General features: G+C 41.4%; 1 long non-coding RNA gene across 1 annotated transcript; it reads right to left on the reverse strand.

The window, feature by feature from the left end:
• Positions 1 to 5,713: 5,713 nt before the first annotated feature.
• LOC144586341 (uncharacterized) lies at positions 5,714 to 16,299 on the reverse strand. The gene is made up of 2 exons (XR_013541121.1): positions 12,966 to 16,299; positions 5,714 to 7,867 (listed from the first exon to the last, which is right to left on the reverse strand). It is a non-coding gene; the product is annotated as an uncharacterized LOC144586341 (long non-coding RNA).
• Positions 16,300 to 17,350: the final 1,051 nt, after the last annotated feature.

Raw genomic sequence — 17,350 nt, forward strand, 5'->3', positions numbered from 1 at the left:
GCAACAGAGTTCAACCATCAATGCAAAATATTACTGTGTTTTGACAAAGTTGAGGCAAAACATCAAAGGAAAACGTTGAGGAAAGCTCTCCAAAGGTGCCATCCTGTTACATGACAACACCTCGTCACACACATGCCGGTAAAACAATGACAGAACTGACCTCCTTAGGCTTTCAAGTGATGCCCCATCCACCCTATTCTCCTGATCTGGCTCCTTCTAACTATCATCTGTTCCCCAAACTCAAAAAACACATAAAGGGACAATGATTAGGGAGTGTTCTGGAAGCAACTAATGCTGCAAATGAGTGGTTACATCAGGAGTCAGAAGAATTTTATTTGCAGGGACTTAAGAAGCTGCAGGACAGATGTCGCAAGTGCATTGACTTCCTGGGGGAATTTGTAAAATAGTGTGGCAGTTACAGCTTCCTAGCTCAATTTGTTCTGGGAAAGGCTCAATACTTATCAGCACCCCCTTGTACAAATCAGCCCTTAGCAAGAATATGGTTTGGGACAAACATGTTTTGAAATTTGAAAATCCATAATCCAGAGTTTAGAATTAATTCTCTTTTTTTCAGTCATGAAGACAAAGGTGTAGATAACAGTGATGCAATTAACTGAGCCCTGAAAGACACAAAATCCCAGATCTCTTGCAACCAATCAAAGAACAGATAAATGGCCAACACTGGTTCTTAGAATTCCATTTGTTTTGAATGCTAACTTTTAAAATCAGAGTAAAATATTTCTACAGAAATGTGATCAATAACCACTCCCTGTGTAATAATAAGTACATCTGAAATAGTATGGGAAAATAGACTCACAGGTGGCACATTTAGGGTCCAAAACTAACTTTTAAAAGCTCTGCTAATTCACTCAGGTCCATGGGGAAAGGTTGTTGGTTAGATGTGATTGTGTGAACTGAAGCTGTGTTTTGTGAATATTTTCTCCTCTGACCCCCATAATCACGTATACACTGGGGAGAAGATATTGACCCTTTGTGAAAGGGTAATAAGTTTTTTACATAGGAGTCAGGGATAGGAAAAGAAAGAAAATCAAAATATCCCTACTGCCAAGGCGATCTTTTGATGTCCCTTGTCCTAAACCTGTTGCATATACGTACAGTACTTAACTACTCATAGCACAAAATAGTTGGAGATGTCCACATATAGATATTGATACAGTGCATTCCTTTCTATGGCTGATGCATTTGAATGAACATTTCAGTCATGTTCACTGACAACTTACTCATCCATTATATATGCCCTTAGAATTGAGACAAAAGCTTGCCTTAGTGTGTTCTAAGGGCACGGAAACATTCCCATAATATGACAGACATTATCTTGGCTTGAAACAGACACATCTTTCTTTCCTGCAAATTAGAACACACACTATATCAGAGCTTTGTTTCCTTTCAGTGATAAAATTAAACAACTAGATCTGGTTGGCTATGTATCACTATGAAATAAACACAAGCTCATAGCCCTACTTGGGCCTGCCACCAAATAAGCAAAGCAATCTAGAAACAGGCGACTCTGGCCTGACCCCTCCACTTTTTAGATAAATTCGGTTATGGGGCTTTTGAAGACCTTCCCCATCAACATAGGGAAGTTGGGAGAGATGTCCATGGGTCTCATGTGCAGGCATGTGTGGACACTCTCCAAAGGTATGAGGAAGAGATGCAAATGTCCCTCCTTGGGTCTTTGAGGACTTTGGCGCAGTGGTTAAACTCCTGTACTGCAGCCAAAACTGTGCTCACGACCTGGGGTTCAATCCCAGGTACTGTAGTGGCTCAAGGTTGACTCAGCCTTCTATCCTTCTGACGTCAGTAAAATGAGTACCCAGCTCGCTGAGGGGGGGGGCAATGTGTAGCCTGCGTAATTAACTTGTAAACCGCCCAGAGCATGCTTGAAGCACTATGGGGCGGTATATAAGCAGCACACTTTGCTTTATCCATTCCCACAACCATTTGACACTTTTTTAATAAAGAGGGATCTTTTTCAACTGACTTTGTGTGTGTGTTTTAATGACCAAAATACCTTAACTTTAAAAAATATTTTGGGACCCTGTGGGGTTCTTAAAAACATGGTCCAGAAGCCAGACACCTGTGATCTACATGCTTATGAAAAATCAGACCTGATAGGGCTCAGCTTTAGGGGCAACCACAGCTGTCCCCCTGTTTGGCTTGATGTGGAAAACCAAGCCCCCCCCCCCCAATCATCATGGCGCTACTACCACATCACTAGTGCACATATTATACATCAGTCCTGCACTGAAAAGGAGGAGACACCTGTCCCCATATAGAAGGAAGAATCTGTGCTGGCTTGTACCCCTGCAACCACTCCCACCACTGAATAGAGGAGAAGAGGAGAAGATGGTAGACAAGTCAGCAAGCACTGACAATTATTACATTTTTCAAATTTTCAGACAAGAGTAAGTAGCTGCAGCTCATCCTTCAGAAGCCAGCTCTGAGCCAGCTATTTCTTGAATGCCAAGCTCCACCAATAGGTTATTTTCAAGGTTAACCCTTCTTGGCTCAAGTACCCTTGGATCTTGACATTCAAGAAAAGAGGATTTTGGAGAGCCTCCTATATTGGCCATTCTTCCAAGGAGCACAAGCCAAGCAGTGGCAGCTTAGAAGTGGCCACTTTTAGTACTTTACTACTTGAAGCATCTGCCTCACTATCACCAGCACTCATGGTAGAACAAGCCTCTAATAGGGTTTATGTGATCTCTGATTGTCTGGAAACCTTGTGGTAGAGTATATCTACCTTCTACCTCAGTGGTAGAGTATCTGCTTTGTATGTAGAACATCCTAGGTATAATTGCTATTGGCTCTGAATAGAAAAAAGGCTGTCTGAAACCTTGGAGAGATGCTCCAACCAGTCTCAATAATACTGAGGATGGTTTGATCCATTGTGAGGCTCAAGACTTCCTATGATTTTGTGTTTCACATTCAGGTTAAAAATGGTCCTGAAATGGGGTTGGGTGGGCAGAAGGAGCAGAAGAAAAAATATAAAAAGAATAGAAGATAGGGTTTCTCTAGAATAGCAGCACTGCAAATTAAATATTATGAAAAGTTAGCATAATGTTAATTTCTTTATTTGCACAGTTTCACAAAGTGCTCTAAAATATTTGCATACACTTTTTTATCTGAATCAAAACTCTAAAGCTATAGTAAATGCATAGGCTGAGATGCTCTATGACTGTGATGATGAATACTTTGGTTCTTTCATTGTTTTTTCTTCTTGATGCTTTTACCATGATATGACCTGAATTTGATTCCTTAGAGAAGTTCGAACACACTTCTTTGTTTTGTTTATTGAACTCCATAGAGTGAGGAATGCTCTAAGCTGTCCTATTGTTATGTTTATCTTCATTTGCAAAACAGTGGAAACAAGTTAAAAAAAAAAAAGGAAATGGAGCAAAAAGTGTACCTTGTTCACAGAAAAGTGAAACCTAAGTGGAAAATATTATGATGAAACAGAAAATATTATGATGAAACAGCACACCAACAAACCTGAATGTGTATATATGTGTGTGTGTATTATAACACTTTACCATTCTGCGAGACACAGTGGGCAATCTCAGAAAGGCTAAGGGTTATTTTTCAAACCAGCCAACAACCCGAGAGCTGCACACCCATGAAGAAGGATATACAGGAGCACAACCAAAGAGCTTATTGCTCTGTGAATCATAAAATCATAGAGTTGAAAGGAGCCTGTAAGGCCGTTGAGTCCAACTGGCTCAGTGTTGTCTTACAATTATGATGATGATTTGTTGTCACAACGGGGTTTTGTTAAAAAATAGGTTTAACCAAAAAGAGGGGTGTGTTTTTTTTCCTTATTGAAAACAACCTTGCACCTTCTAGTGGCCAATACAGATCTTACAACATTCAAAACCCAGGGGGGAAATGGCCTCCCCAAGAGATGCTGCTCAGGATATGACAGTTTTCACCTGTTTCCCTCACAGGACTTTCTCATGAAAAAATACTTTGGGCTTATGGGGGGGTTGTGTGGGCAGGAATGTTGCAGATATAAGAATGTACCTGGGGAATGCCCCCACTTTCAGGCTACATCTTGCCCACCTCTGGAATAATATCAAACAGGCACGGTTTACTTTATTTGAAGGTTGGCACTACCATTAAGTAGAGTAGAGCAGCCATCTCAGGCAGTAGAGGCAGTAGCTGTTCATCAGAGAAAAGTGGGGGTACTGGGAGTCATATTCATATATAAAATGACAAGAAATGACAAGAAGTGTTGATGAGTGTGATCAAAGTGTCAGAAAAAAAGTAACATGATGTCAATGGCATTTCTGGAAGGATACCTTGTCCCAAGAAGACAACACCATTAATAAAGGCCCATTAGTGAGGGGACAGAGAGGAAACCAGGCAGGCCAAGACCTCCAGCTGTTGTTACCATGGCAGCACTGCCATTGGGCAGCAATTTTCAAATATTATGAAAGGGCAGCTAGTAGTTAGTTATTTAGTTTGCTGTTATATTTTATTTTATTTTCTGCCAAGGAGAGAGAGGTTCAGGGAAACACTGTGGTTTTTTTTTAATTACAGCTCCCAGAATCCCACAGCCAGCTCAGCACTTTGGGATTCTAGGAATATGTAGTCCAAAAAAGTCATTTCTCATATCTGAAGAGATGCTTGTGGGACTTCGTGTCTCATGTGCCAATTTAAATTTGCCTGGCTTTGGATACTATTATAGTCCTTGACTTGAATGGGTTGCTTCTTTGCCTCAGGCAACAAAATGTCTTGGGCCATGTTATACAGCCCTGGATAATTCTATTTATCTCAGCAGTAACAAAGTGCCCAGCAGAGGAGTGAGCAGGCAGTTAGGTAAAGTAGCTGTTGCCCCATTGTCCATGCTGAAATCAGGGCCAAACTATACATAAGAGATTATTTGTCATTACACGTTGAAACCTGATGTCTCAGGCAACAAAATGTCTTGGGCCATGTTATACAGCCCTGGATAATTCTATTTATCTGAGCAGTAACAAAGTGCCCAGCAGAGGAGTGAGCAGGCAGTTAGGTAAAGTAGCTGTTGCCCCATTGTCCATGCTGAAATCAGGGCCAAACTATACATAAGAGATTATTTGTTATTACATGTTGAAACCTGATGTTTCATTCAGGCAGACCTTCATGACTAATTTACAGATGAAGAAACTAATGACCAATCACCAAAGAAAGGAAGTTAATCTGCAAACTACAGGACATGTAAAAAGCTTTTGCAATGAGAACAAGATATTCTCAACACGTTTAACAATTCCTCCTCCTAAAACTACACTATCTGTAATATGTACTTTGGCTTAATGATTCAACTGCCATTTCAGGCAGGTTCTGTACACGGAATGGAGGGCGGGTAGGAGCATAATTTTACCCTTCTCCTCAAGCAGCAAAATGTCTCAGATTGGCCAAGCTTCATCCTAATATTTCCAGATTTTTCCTTGTGCAGTTGTCTGAGCTATTAATTCATACTAAAATATTGTTTCGTTCCCCCCACCCCACCCTTTCTTTAAAAATCAGGAGCAAGTCATGGATACCATGGTTAAATCAGAGAAGGAAAGACAGAGCGTGCTACTCACACTAGTAGCCTTGGAATACCTTTCTTCTCTTTATTGGATCACCTGCTCCTGCATTTCTATTGTTTGGGGACCACACGCCTTTTTTTCCTGATTCTTTCTTCTCTTCTCATACATGAGACCAGAAGATATTTGTTTATTACTGAAGGAGGAATCATGCATGCGCATGAGTATTTGCCAAAGTGGTAGTGGCAAGAACAGAAGATTGGAACATTTTTGAGGGTCTTTAGTTAAGGAGCAGTCTCCAAAACCCACAATCTCCAGAATTCAGTTGCGGACTGGCATTTTCACATTTTGCCTAAAGCAAGGACATGCTTAAGGGTGGACTTGGTGTTGTGGGTTGTGGTAAACTATCAAAGCAAAAACTGTTGCTGTTTTTTCCTTTGTCAATCATGTCCCTTAATGCAGAGATAATTTTTTCTCATAATATGATAGCTTTCTTGCCAAGAATTCTGACCTTTATAATCAGCTCTGCTGAGAAACGGTTGTCTAAATATAGTTAAGTTTGCCTGCTGAACTCAAATTGCATATTTCAAGACAGATGTGAACCTTTTATTGTGAATATATTCTCCTTGCCATCAGTCAGGGGAGATAAAGAAAATATTTCTTAGAAACTATGTACCACTTCTGAAAAATGTTCTTTCCCCGAAATGGTATGTTTCCTGATTTTTTTCATGAATTTGACACTGATTAATATGTGATATAAATTCAGGCAGAATTAGACACTGCAAGGTAAATATAATATGGACAGGAAGAAAATCATTTTTGGAGGTGAATGCTTGAGCTTTCCTTATATCTGCAAATGCTACATATTCACCAGGATGTAAAATAAATATTTTGTAAGTATTTTTTCAGCCACTAAGCTCAAAAACTGGAAGTCCAGCTGAGAAAACACAAGAGGGAACAGAAAGCAGTTTCTGGAGAGAATTCACCCTCAAAGGAATGGACACAAGCATTTTTTTTGTCCATATCACCTCTGTATGTGTCCTCTGTTTTACCATTAATGTATCAAATATACCTTTGGAAGAATGTATTCAGCCATAAAGGATCAAATCCTTCAGTTCCCTGTGCTGTCTCCTATGCAAAGATGGGCAAACTGGTAGGTCTGGAGAGTCAATTTTCTGTACTTGTGAACCATTTTGAGAAAGGGGGACTCCAAGTGCTGCTAAGACCAACAAAACTGCAACAAAAAATAGGAAGTGATAACAAGTCTACTTCTGATTCGGAAAGATTAGGGGATTTGGTGTTACATGGCACAGAGAGCAACGGTGATCCTTTGAAAGCTGTTTATAAACTGCCCCATAGTACTTAAAGTATTCTATGGCCAGTTTACAATTTAATTATGCAGGATACACAATGCCCCCGCCCCTGGCATGAGCTGGGTACTCAATTTGCCAACGTCAGAAGGATGGAAGGCTGAGTCAACCTTTAGCCAGCTGCCTGAGCCTGTTGGGATTGAACTCAAGTTGTGAGCAGTCTTGCCTACAGTACTAGTAAATTGCTGCTCTTGGAGACTCCTATGAAAAAAAAATTAGAATTTCAATTTCAATTTTTAATTTTTGAGACAAAATAAAGACTTGGTCACAGGAACACTGTTCCCCCCCCCTCCAAATCCTCTCCGCCCTCAAAAAAACATGGCCACTAAATGCAGCTCCAGGCCTGCTGCTTATCTGCATTCTGTGATATTGCAAAGAGTTTGGCCAACCTTGTTGAGATGCACTCAAGAGCAGGAATCATCATATAAAAATTACCAGAAGGCCTGTGCAGGATCAAGGAGTATTGCATTAGCAGAGGACATTGCTGGATATCACTTAACACATTCTATTTCAGTTGAAAATAAAACAGCACTGAGACAAAGATGGGATATACCGTACTATAAATTAAATATATGAAGAAGCATGATGTTTAAATATGATTGTATTCAAGTTTTACTTCTGGCAGTTCCCCCATTTCCCTTTGTAAAAAACACTGGGACGTTCTGATTAATTAATGAAGTTTTATTTAACAACAAATGAGCTTCCTCAATGATAACTTCAATGTCTTCTTAAATAACTGTTGGGACTCAAACCAACCATCCAACTAGCACTTTAGTGTCAGTCCTATCTAATAGTGAGGAACTCCACCAAACGTCTCCCAGTCAGTAGGTTCACAAAGTGGTGAGCATAGAGTCCTGCAGCACGGATGAGGAGCCCATTCCCCTTCCCCTTTGGTTGCTCTCTCCTGGGGTTCCTCTCTCATCAAGGGATAGTACTAATCTATCCCCCCTTTGGGGGGAATAGATAGTACTGTCCTGTGACAAACCCAGACCTACTGGGATCTGCCACACGTTAACTAAGCTGCCACCAACCATTCCCTATAAGAAGTCACACAGACCAGGGATGGATTTTTAAACAAATAAAAGAATAAGGTTTATTTAAATACAACACACAGGGAAAATAAAATGATCAGGTGAATAAGGTAAAGTAACGTGGCTTATTCTCATTCATACATGCATACAGTTTGGTTCACACAGAACACTTAACTTGAAGCACAGACACTGAACCTATCAGTTCTGGCTAACCAACAGACACCTGAACCTATCAGGTTGGTACTCTGACACACAGTAGTACCCTGTCTGACACACAGACTCCCACACCAGCTTCTTCTTCCCAGCTGCTGCTTCTTCACATCCCAGCGTCTCCACTTCTCCACACACGCATCACATATATATACAGTACAGCCCCTCCTCCTGATGTCCCGCCTTCCACTCCCCATAGGATGGAACTTTCCCTCCAAACCCATGACAGACAGGTAACATCAGTGCTGTATGTAACACCTCCCCTCTTTATAAGTTGTTTTGTAGGGGGAAAGCTAAGGTGCTTTTTCCCAAAAAACAACCTGGATAAAACACACAACAACAGTTATACATACCATATCATACTTACTTATACTTACATTCTAAGTTAACCATAGCAATTAGGCATTTAAACATTTACCATATACATTACATCAATTTACCTTTATTCATACAAACCAAGTTCAAAAAACAGGTACATTTAACTTTTTGTCATCAATATATATACATAGTCCATGTTTTTTCGCCGTCTTCAATCTTCAGGTCTTCTTGACAAGGCGTCAGCAACACAGTTCACTGACCCTCTGACCACCTTCACTTCAAAGTCATAGTCCTTTTTGGAGTTTCCTACTCAGGTAGGACACTGGATGCTGGTCACCATTCTCATCCTCCTGGCAAAGAACTGCTCCTACCCCGCTGTTAGACGTATCGGTGTAGATGATGAACTCCCGGTCGAAGTCTGGAGCACGCAGCACTGGATACTGGACGAGCACCTCCTTCAACCTCTGGAACGCCGCCTCACAGTCGCTGGTCCACGGGATGCGGTCATCAGTCTTCTTCCTCGTCAGATCGGTCAGCGGAGCCGCAATCTCGCTAAACCTCGGGATGAACTTTCTGTAGTAGCCCACCAACCCAAGAAATGATTTGACTTTTTTCTTGGTGTTGGGTCTGGGCCAATCACGAACAGCTTCTATTTTGGCCTCCAGGGGTTTTATCACTCCTCCCCCTACCATGTGACCCAAGTATTTTCTTTCTGGGATACCCAGCTGCAGTTTGTTCTTTTTACAGGGCCTAGGCCAAAGCACTTCCTCCCCTGGGTCAAAGTGCCTCTCCCTGGCTTGCTGGTCATCCCAAGCTTTCTTTCTGACCTTTTGAGCTTGCAAGGTCTCTGCTGCTAGCTCTAGGTTTCTCTTTAGGTCCTTCCTCAAAGAGTCTATATATATCACCACGTCTTGTGGGTCATCCTGGGTGATCTGCTCCCAATCTTGTTTGATCAAATCAAGGGGCCCTTTCACCCTTCTCCCAAATAAAAGTTCAAATGGACTGAACCCGGTACTGGCTTGTGGCACTGATCGATACGCAAACAAAAGGGATTGCAGCTTCTGGTCCCAATTGTTTGGATTCTCTGCCAAGTAAGCCCTAATCATGCGCATTAGAGTCCCATTGAACTTCTCAGTTAACCCATTACTTTCAGGATGATAGGCAGTGGTTTCCTTGTGCTTAATTCCACAGATTTGCCATAAGCGTTTCATGAGCTTTGATGTGAACGATGCGCCCAAATCTGTGATTATTTCTGAGGCAAATCCCATCCTGGACATATACCCCACCAAGGCATCTGCCACTGTGTTAGTTTCAATGTTAGTCAAGGGTATGGCTTCAGGGTACCTCGTGGCATGGTCCACAATGGTGAGAATGAACCTGTTCCCCCTCTTTGTGGCCTTGGGCAAAGGTCCCACAATATCCACCCCTATGCATTTGAACGGAGTGTCAATCACAGGCAAAGGGCACAACTTTGCTTTGGTCCTGTCGCGGCTATTCCCCTGCCTTTGACACACATCACATTGTTTACAGAACTCCCTGATCTGCTTCCCTATGTCAGGCCAGTAGAAATTCTGTGTGATTCTCTGCTGTGTTTTGTTCACCCCTAAGTGCGCAGCAAACATGTCAGAGTGCCCCCTTTGTAAGATCATGGGGCGATACTTTTCAGGTACCACCAGCTGACTTCTGATCCCATCTCCCCCTTTTGAGATATTCCTCAGGGTCTCTCTATATAAAATCCCCTTTTTCTCCAGAAATCTCACTGGGGTTCCAGGTGTTAGCTGGGCGTCAGTCACCTGTTCAAAACACTTCTGGAGAGTGGCGTCTGCCTTTTGCTCTTGTCCAAATCGGCTGTCTGTGGTCAAGGTTTCCACCACAGCTTCTGAACTCCCCCCACCTGCTTCCGTCTCTGGCTCATCATTACCCCCCTGAACTGTCCCCGTGGTGGCTTGTGAGCGTGTAATCACTAGCACCCGTTTCACATGTTCAGCCAGGTCATTTCCCACGAGCACGGCTGCTGGCAGAGTCGATGAAATCGCTAGCCGCCAAACTCCCCTCCAGCCTTGAAAGTTGACAGGTACCTCCGCGACTGGCAGTGAGATTATCTGCCCCTCAATCCCTGCCACCTTCATGCTCTCATTTGGGATTACATATTCCCTAGGAATAATATCTGGATGGCACAGGGTCACCTGAGAACAAGTGTCCCGCAGCCCCCGATACTGATGGTCAAGTATTCCTACGTCCACCCCTGCTGTCTCAAACAACTGAGAATCTGTTCTCACCAGCAGGCAGCGCCTGACTTCTACAAGAGGACCATTTTCCTCAGCCTGATCAGCAGATGTAGCTGTTCCAGATTGAGTAGCCATGGCAACAGGCTCCCTCAGTGACAATGAGCCTTGCTCTTTCTGGACACAGAACACAGCTTTTGGCTTGGTTCCACTCGAATCCTGAGGCACAATTCCTTTTAGCTGCTTTAATTTCTCACACTCTGAGATTAGATGACCCTTTCCCTGACAGAAATAACATTTTCGGGTGTATTTTGATTCTCTCTCATCTTGTTTTAGTTTTCCCTCCAAAATCTGAGGTCTTGGTTTCATGTCTGAGGGCTTCCCTTCACCATGGGCCCCTCCCCCTTGCTGGCTTTTCCCTGGTCCCTGAGAGTACTTGCTGTAGGTTTCTTTGGGTTTACCTACAGATTTCCCCTCACCCAAGGGCTTTCTTATTTGCAAAATAAAATCTGCGATCTCGGCTGCTTCTACCACAGATTTTGGTTTCCTTTCCCTCACCTGGAATTTCAATTCCCCATGCAGGACTGAATAGAACTGTTCCAGCGCTATCAAATCTTTAAGCTGTTGAAAGGTCTCTGTCCCCTCCTGAGATAGCCATTTCTCAAGCAGCCTCACCAATTGGGCCCCCACTTGGGTAAAAGTCTGCTCTGGTCTCTTGGTGATTGACCTGAATCTTTGTCTCAGCTGTTCCGCATTTATCCCATGTCTTGCAAACACCAGTTTTTTAAACTCTGCAAAATCTCTCATCAGTTCCTCTGGCATCTCTGAATAAACCTCAGCCAGGCTACCACTGATTAAAGATCGCATGATGGTCATCTTCTCAGTTTCCCTCACTGAGAAGTCCACAAACGCTCTTTCCACTAAGGAAAAGAACACCTCAGGACAATCTCCCTTGTGGTACACAGGGAATTTCTTCAGGTCAGCCTTAGATAATTGGCCTCCCTCAGAATCCCTATTGTTATTATTGTTCTGGTTCATCAGTTCCAGTTTTCTTAATTCAAACGCCATTTTCTCTCTCTCCAATGCCAATTCAAATTGTCTCTGTTTCTCCCTTTCCTCCCTTCTTTCTCTCTCTAATCTTTCCTCCATTTCCCTCACCCTCAGTTCATGCTGTTGGGCTATGAGCAATTTTCTGAGTTCTGGGTTCTGCTCTCCTGTGCTGTCACCTTGCACTGAGCCAAATTCATCCTCAGAACCTTGGTCAACCTGGGGGTCTTTCACTTCACCCATTTCTGCCATCTGGCTTCGAGTCAAGGGCATAATCCCCCCTCAGAACAGGCTGCTTTAAAAAGTCAAGCCTCAAAATAAAACGACCACTTTTTTTTTCTCTTTTGCCTCAGAACCAGCTTTCCCTAGAGATTGCTGCTGTCCTTCAGCACTTAACTTGCAACAGTTGCGAGCCAGAGCCTACCCCCCTCTGCTGGGCCTCTCAGCAGGCAGGCTAGATCACTGTTACTATACAGTTTTGCCTCAGCTTTTTTCCCGCCAAAACCAGGCTGCCTCAGAGCACTCTAATCTAGTCTCCCCAGTTGGCACGTTCTTCCACTAGCGCACCTCCCCGTGAGGTACACCTAGAAGATTACCTACGCGCCTCAGATTGTCCCTGACTAGACCCCCCTTGCTCTGGGCACACTTGCCAAGGCTTTGCTGTACCACTGGACAACTGGACCAGTCGTATCCCACACGCTGGACACCAATCAATGTGACAAACCCAGACCTACTGGGATCTGCCACACGTTAACTAAGCTGCCACCAACCATTCCCTATAAGAAGTCACACAGACCAGGGATGGATTTTTAAACAAATAAAAGAATAAGGTTTATTTAAATACAACACACAGGGAAAATAAAATGATCAGGTGAATAAGGTAAAGTAACGTGGCTTATTCTCATTCATACATGCATACAGTTTGGTTCACACAGAACACTTAACTTGAAGCACAGACCCTGAACCTATCAGTTCTGGCTAACCAACAGACACCTGAACCTATCAGGTTGGTACTCTGACACACAGTAGTACCCTGTCTGACACACAGACTCCCACACCAGCTTCTTCTTCCCAGCTGCTGCTTCTTCACATCCCAGCGTCTCCACTTCTCCACACACGCATCACATATATATACAGTACAGCCCCTCCTCCTGATGTCCCGCCTTCCACTCCCCATAGGATGGAACTTTCCCTCCAAACCCATGACAGACAGGTAACATCAGTGCTGTATGTAACATGTCCATTCTACTGAACTGCTCCCCTCCTCCAGCTCTCTCCTTCTCCTTAACTTTTTCCTCTCTCTTTCTTCACAACAGGATGGTTTTGGAGGGAGCTTATAGTTCTGTCTCTTTTCTCTCTCTTCTTTAGGAAGTTTCATCAGGACCATCTCCTTGATCCATGGATCATCCAACTGAATCCATCCCCATCGGCCATTTCTCCCTTCTCCTCTCCTTCCTTTGCTCAAACTTTGTTGTGTTGTTTAGTCATTAAGTCGTGTCTGACTCTTGATGACCCCATGGACCAGAGCACGCCAGGCCCTCCTGTCTTTCACTGCCTCCCAGTTCGGTCAAATTCATGTTGGTAGCTTTGATGACACTGTCCAGCCATCTTAGCCTCTGTCATCCCCTTCCCCTCTTGCCTTCACACTTTCCCAACATCAAAGTCTTTTCCAGGGAGTCTTCTCTTCTCATGAGATGGCCAAAGTACTGGTGCCTCAGCTTCAGGATCTGTCTTTCCAGTGAGCACTCAGGGTTGATTTCCTTCAGAATGGATAGGTTTGATCTCCTTGCAGTCCAGCGGACTCTCAAGTGTCTCCTCCACCACCACAATTCAAAAGCATCATTTCTTCAGCAGTCAGACTTCTTTAGTACTGTCCATTCTATTCTAATGTTACCTCTCCCTTTATTGACTCCCCCTCTATTTCCTCCTCTTTGATGCTTATTTATTCCTCCTCCTCTCCTGCCATTAGATACCCTTTTGTTATTGGTGGATCTTTTCCTAGCTTTTCTTCCCTCCTAAATTGGTATCTTTTATTGGCATTCTGGTTATGGGGTTCCTTCTATGTCCCTGCATAATCTCTGATTGAGCTCCTCCTTCCCCAAATCTTCTACACTGACAGTGCTAATTGTCAGAGGTATTATTCTCAAGTGCAGGACCTCAACTCCTGAGACTGTAGAGTGTATTTTCTCGTAATCCTCTATATGAGAAAGGGGGCAGGGACGGCACATGGACAGAGATGCTTGCTTCCCTATCTACTTCCTAGTGTTAAATAACTCTTTTTCCACAGCTTAGCAAAAATTAATATATGTGGGTGGTGGAAACAGAGGTCAGTGTAGTTTTGTTGACTCAATTATTACACAGGAAAGGTCTGAAAACTGCTTTCAGAATGTCCATTCCTTTTTAAAAATTTTTTTAATGTTTTTTAAATTTCAAAAACAAATACAAGAATAGAAAATACTTACTAATACAATCTAAAACACACTCTACCTCCATACCCATAGGACCCTTTGAAGCAATACTTCTATTACGAACCTCCTTTCCAGAATTGTATTGATTGTTGCTTAGAGGCTTTCCCCTTTCCTTTCACTAATACAAATTCAATAAATCTACCCCAAATAGCATAAAAATATTTAAACTTATTTCCCCTTTTTTCATCTTAAGTTCAGTAGTCAATTATCATTTAACACAATGTCCCATACTTCATTATTTGTTGTTGTTTAGTCGTTTAGTCATGTCCAACTCTTCGTGACCCCATGGACCAGAGCATGCCAGGCCTTCCTGTCTTCTAATTTAATATCATTTTTATCTTTCCAGAATGTAGCTATTGATATTCTAGTACCTGTCATAAAATTAGAAATCAATTGCTTTGAGCAATAATCAAGTTCTATCTTATCAAAAATTGACAGCAAAGCAATTTTAGAATTAAGTTCAATATTTTTTCCAAATATATCACTTTTCCTTAAAAATCAATTTCAAAAATTTCTGAATCAATTTACACTCCCACCACATATGATAATATGTGCCAATTTCTTCATCACATTTCCAACAGGGCTTAGAATAGTCTGAATTTATTATGTTCAATTTCACTGGAGTCATGTACCACCTTAAACTAATTTTTTTAAAAAAAAATCCTTTATTCTTATCGACATTAATCTTAAAACTTTTGTCTTCCAAATTTTTGTCCAATCCTCTGTTTTAATTTCTGGCTTTAAATCATGTTCCCAAATTGATTTCAAACTTTCTGTTTCAGTCTCTTTTTCCTCTTGTTCCATAATTAGGTTATAAATTCTACTTACTACTCCCTTCCTCAAAGCATCTTTCTGCATGTCTTCATGTAATGATAGAAATTGTTCATACTTAGTACTTTCTCTACATTTACCATTAGTCTTCAACCATTCATTTGTCCAACTATCTAATTGGATATAATTATACTGTGATAGCTTATTAGTTTGAAGTTTAATTATAATTTGATCCTTCGATCTCATTTTAATCATCCAATCCTTCAATCTGGCAACTTTTTTTTATCCTTAAACAAATCAGCTAAATAACCCTTCAAGTTTGCTGGGAAATTTTATATTTGGTCACTAATTTTAGTGGTGAAGTAAAGGGACATAACTTCTTTTTATATCTGTTCCAGACATTTAACATGTTTCTTTAAAAAGCGTTGTTCGCCTAATTTATTGTATTTCTTTTTATTATGTTAAACAAATATTTTTCAATATTCCCATTTATTTCTGAGGATTCTATATCCCACCAAATTAACCTTCCTTTGTTATATATAATATCTCCAATAAATCTTAGTTGATTCGCTATATAATAATTTTTTATATCAGGAATACCTAAACCTCCATTTTTTTTGAGCCTTATACCAATATCTTTTATTTATTCTTGATTTTTTTACCTTGATTACAAAATCTATTAATTAGCCCCTGCCAATACTTAAAATCTTCTTCTTCTAATTTCATTTTGATCATAGCGATTCTCCCAAACCACGATAGTTTTAATTTAGAATACTCCTGCAATTTATCTTTAATATCACTTTTTAATTTGTTAAAATTTTGCTCCTTTAATTTTTGAGTCACTTTAGCTATATTTATACCTATTTATACAGCTTATCAGACTCAAAAACGAAAGCAGTATTCCACTCTAAATCAACAGTCTTTAAAGAGTTTAACTAGATGAACACATTCTTTATCTTTCCCTCTGAAGGTTTACGTAGAAAAAAACAGTCTTCAAAAGGAAGAAATGCATTTTAAAAGTTGTTTGCCATATCAGCGACATGGAGGTTTAGTTCTTAGCTGCCCATTCCTCCTGAGCGGAAGTGACGTCGGTAGAATGTCCATTCCTGAGACTGACCTCACATCTGATGTCCATACAGAATTTACATGCCATATCCTTCCTGCAGTGTATCAGTAATTATGCATCTGTGTGGTTTGCCTTTTTTTCTTATAAAATGACCTCCAAATCATTTTAGATATGTTTACCAATCCAAGTCTCTACTTTCCCTGCTTGACTCACAGCAGAGTCCAATGGCCACTTACACGACCAAAAAGGAGGACAGCTCTTCAAACTGAGGCCTTTCCTCCCTAAAGGAGGATACATAGCCACCCTAGGCAGAATCCTCTTGGCGAAACATGAAGGGTGACACCTCCACAAGCAACACACTTCACATTCCTTCCATCATTCTCTGGCTTGCAGTAACATACACCAGGGATTGAACCATTGACAGTACGGGACTTTCTATTTGTGCAAGGGGTAACCGTTAGTGGATCTTCCCTTGAGCAAACACTCAGAAGGAAGGAACCCCACAGAGAACAGACTGTTCCATGTGCAGCTGAGAACTAAGAGGTACTCGCCATAGAGATTTTGGATAGTGCTGAAATACATGCTCAATAGGCACCTAATTACCCCTCTGCTCTAGTCTGCCCATGCTGGGTCTCAAACCAAGACGATTACTCCATCTCTTCATAGTGTATAAGCAGTTGAGGAATATATCAGCTGTAGGCCTCATTCAGCTCCTAAGACCATCATTAAACTCTTACACTAACCCAGTGGTGATCATTTGGAATACTGTATCTGCTTGTAGCAGGTATATGTATTTCATATTACCTTCGGGCAATGTTGGCACAACAGAGGTATTGAACAATGTGTGAGCTTCCACAGTTATGCCAGTTTTGCCCTTTCCTGAAGATGGTAGTCAAGTCTGTTAATTCTAACTCTTTTTTTTTTCTTTAGTACTCCCATAGACCACAAACTTGCCATAAAATTCTATTTTCTTTTAATAATAATAATAATAATAATAATATAATTTATTGTCATTGTAAGTATATACACAGTATATCATACAACGAAATTCACAGACACCCAGAGACCAGACACATGCACACACATAACATTCCCAAAACACTCCCCACCCACTAGAAATCCCCCACTAAAAATACAAACATCTACACCTCAGGCCAAGTAACACAGTCCAACTAATTATTCACTACTGGTGGTCTTTAAGCTCATTATTAATTGCAATTATAGCTCTAGGATAAAAACTATTTAGAAAACGTGTGGTCCGAGTCTTAATTGTTCTATATCTTCTGCCAGACGGTAACAGTTCAAAAAAGTTATAA

The sequence above is a fragment of the Pogona vitticeps genome, chromosome 2 (assembly GCF_051106095.1).
Source record: "Pogona vitticeps strain Pit_001003342236 chromosome 2, PviZW2.1, whole genome shotgun sequence".
Taxonomy (NCBI): Eukaryota; Metazoa; Chordata; class Lepidosauria; order Squamata; family Agamidae; genus Pogona; species Pogona vitticeps.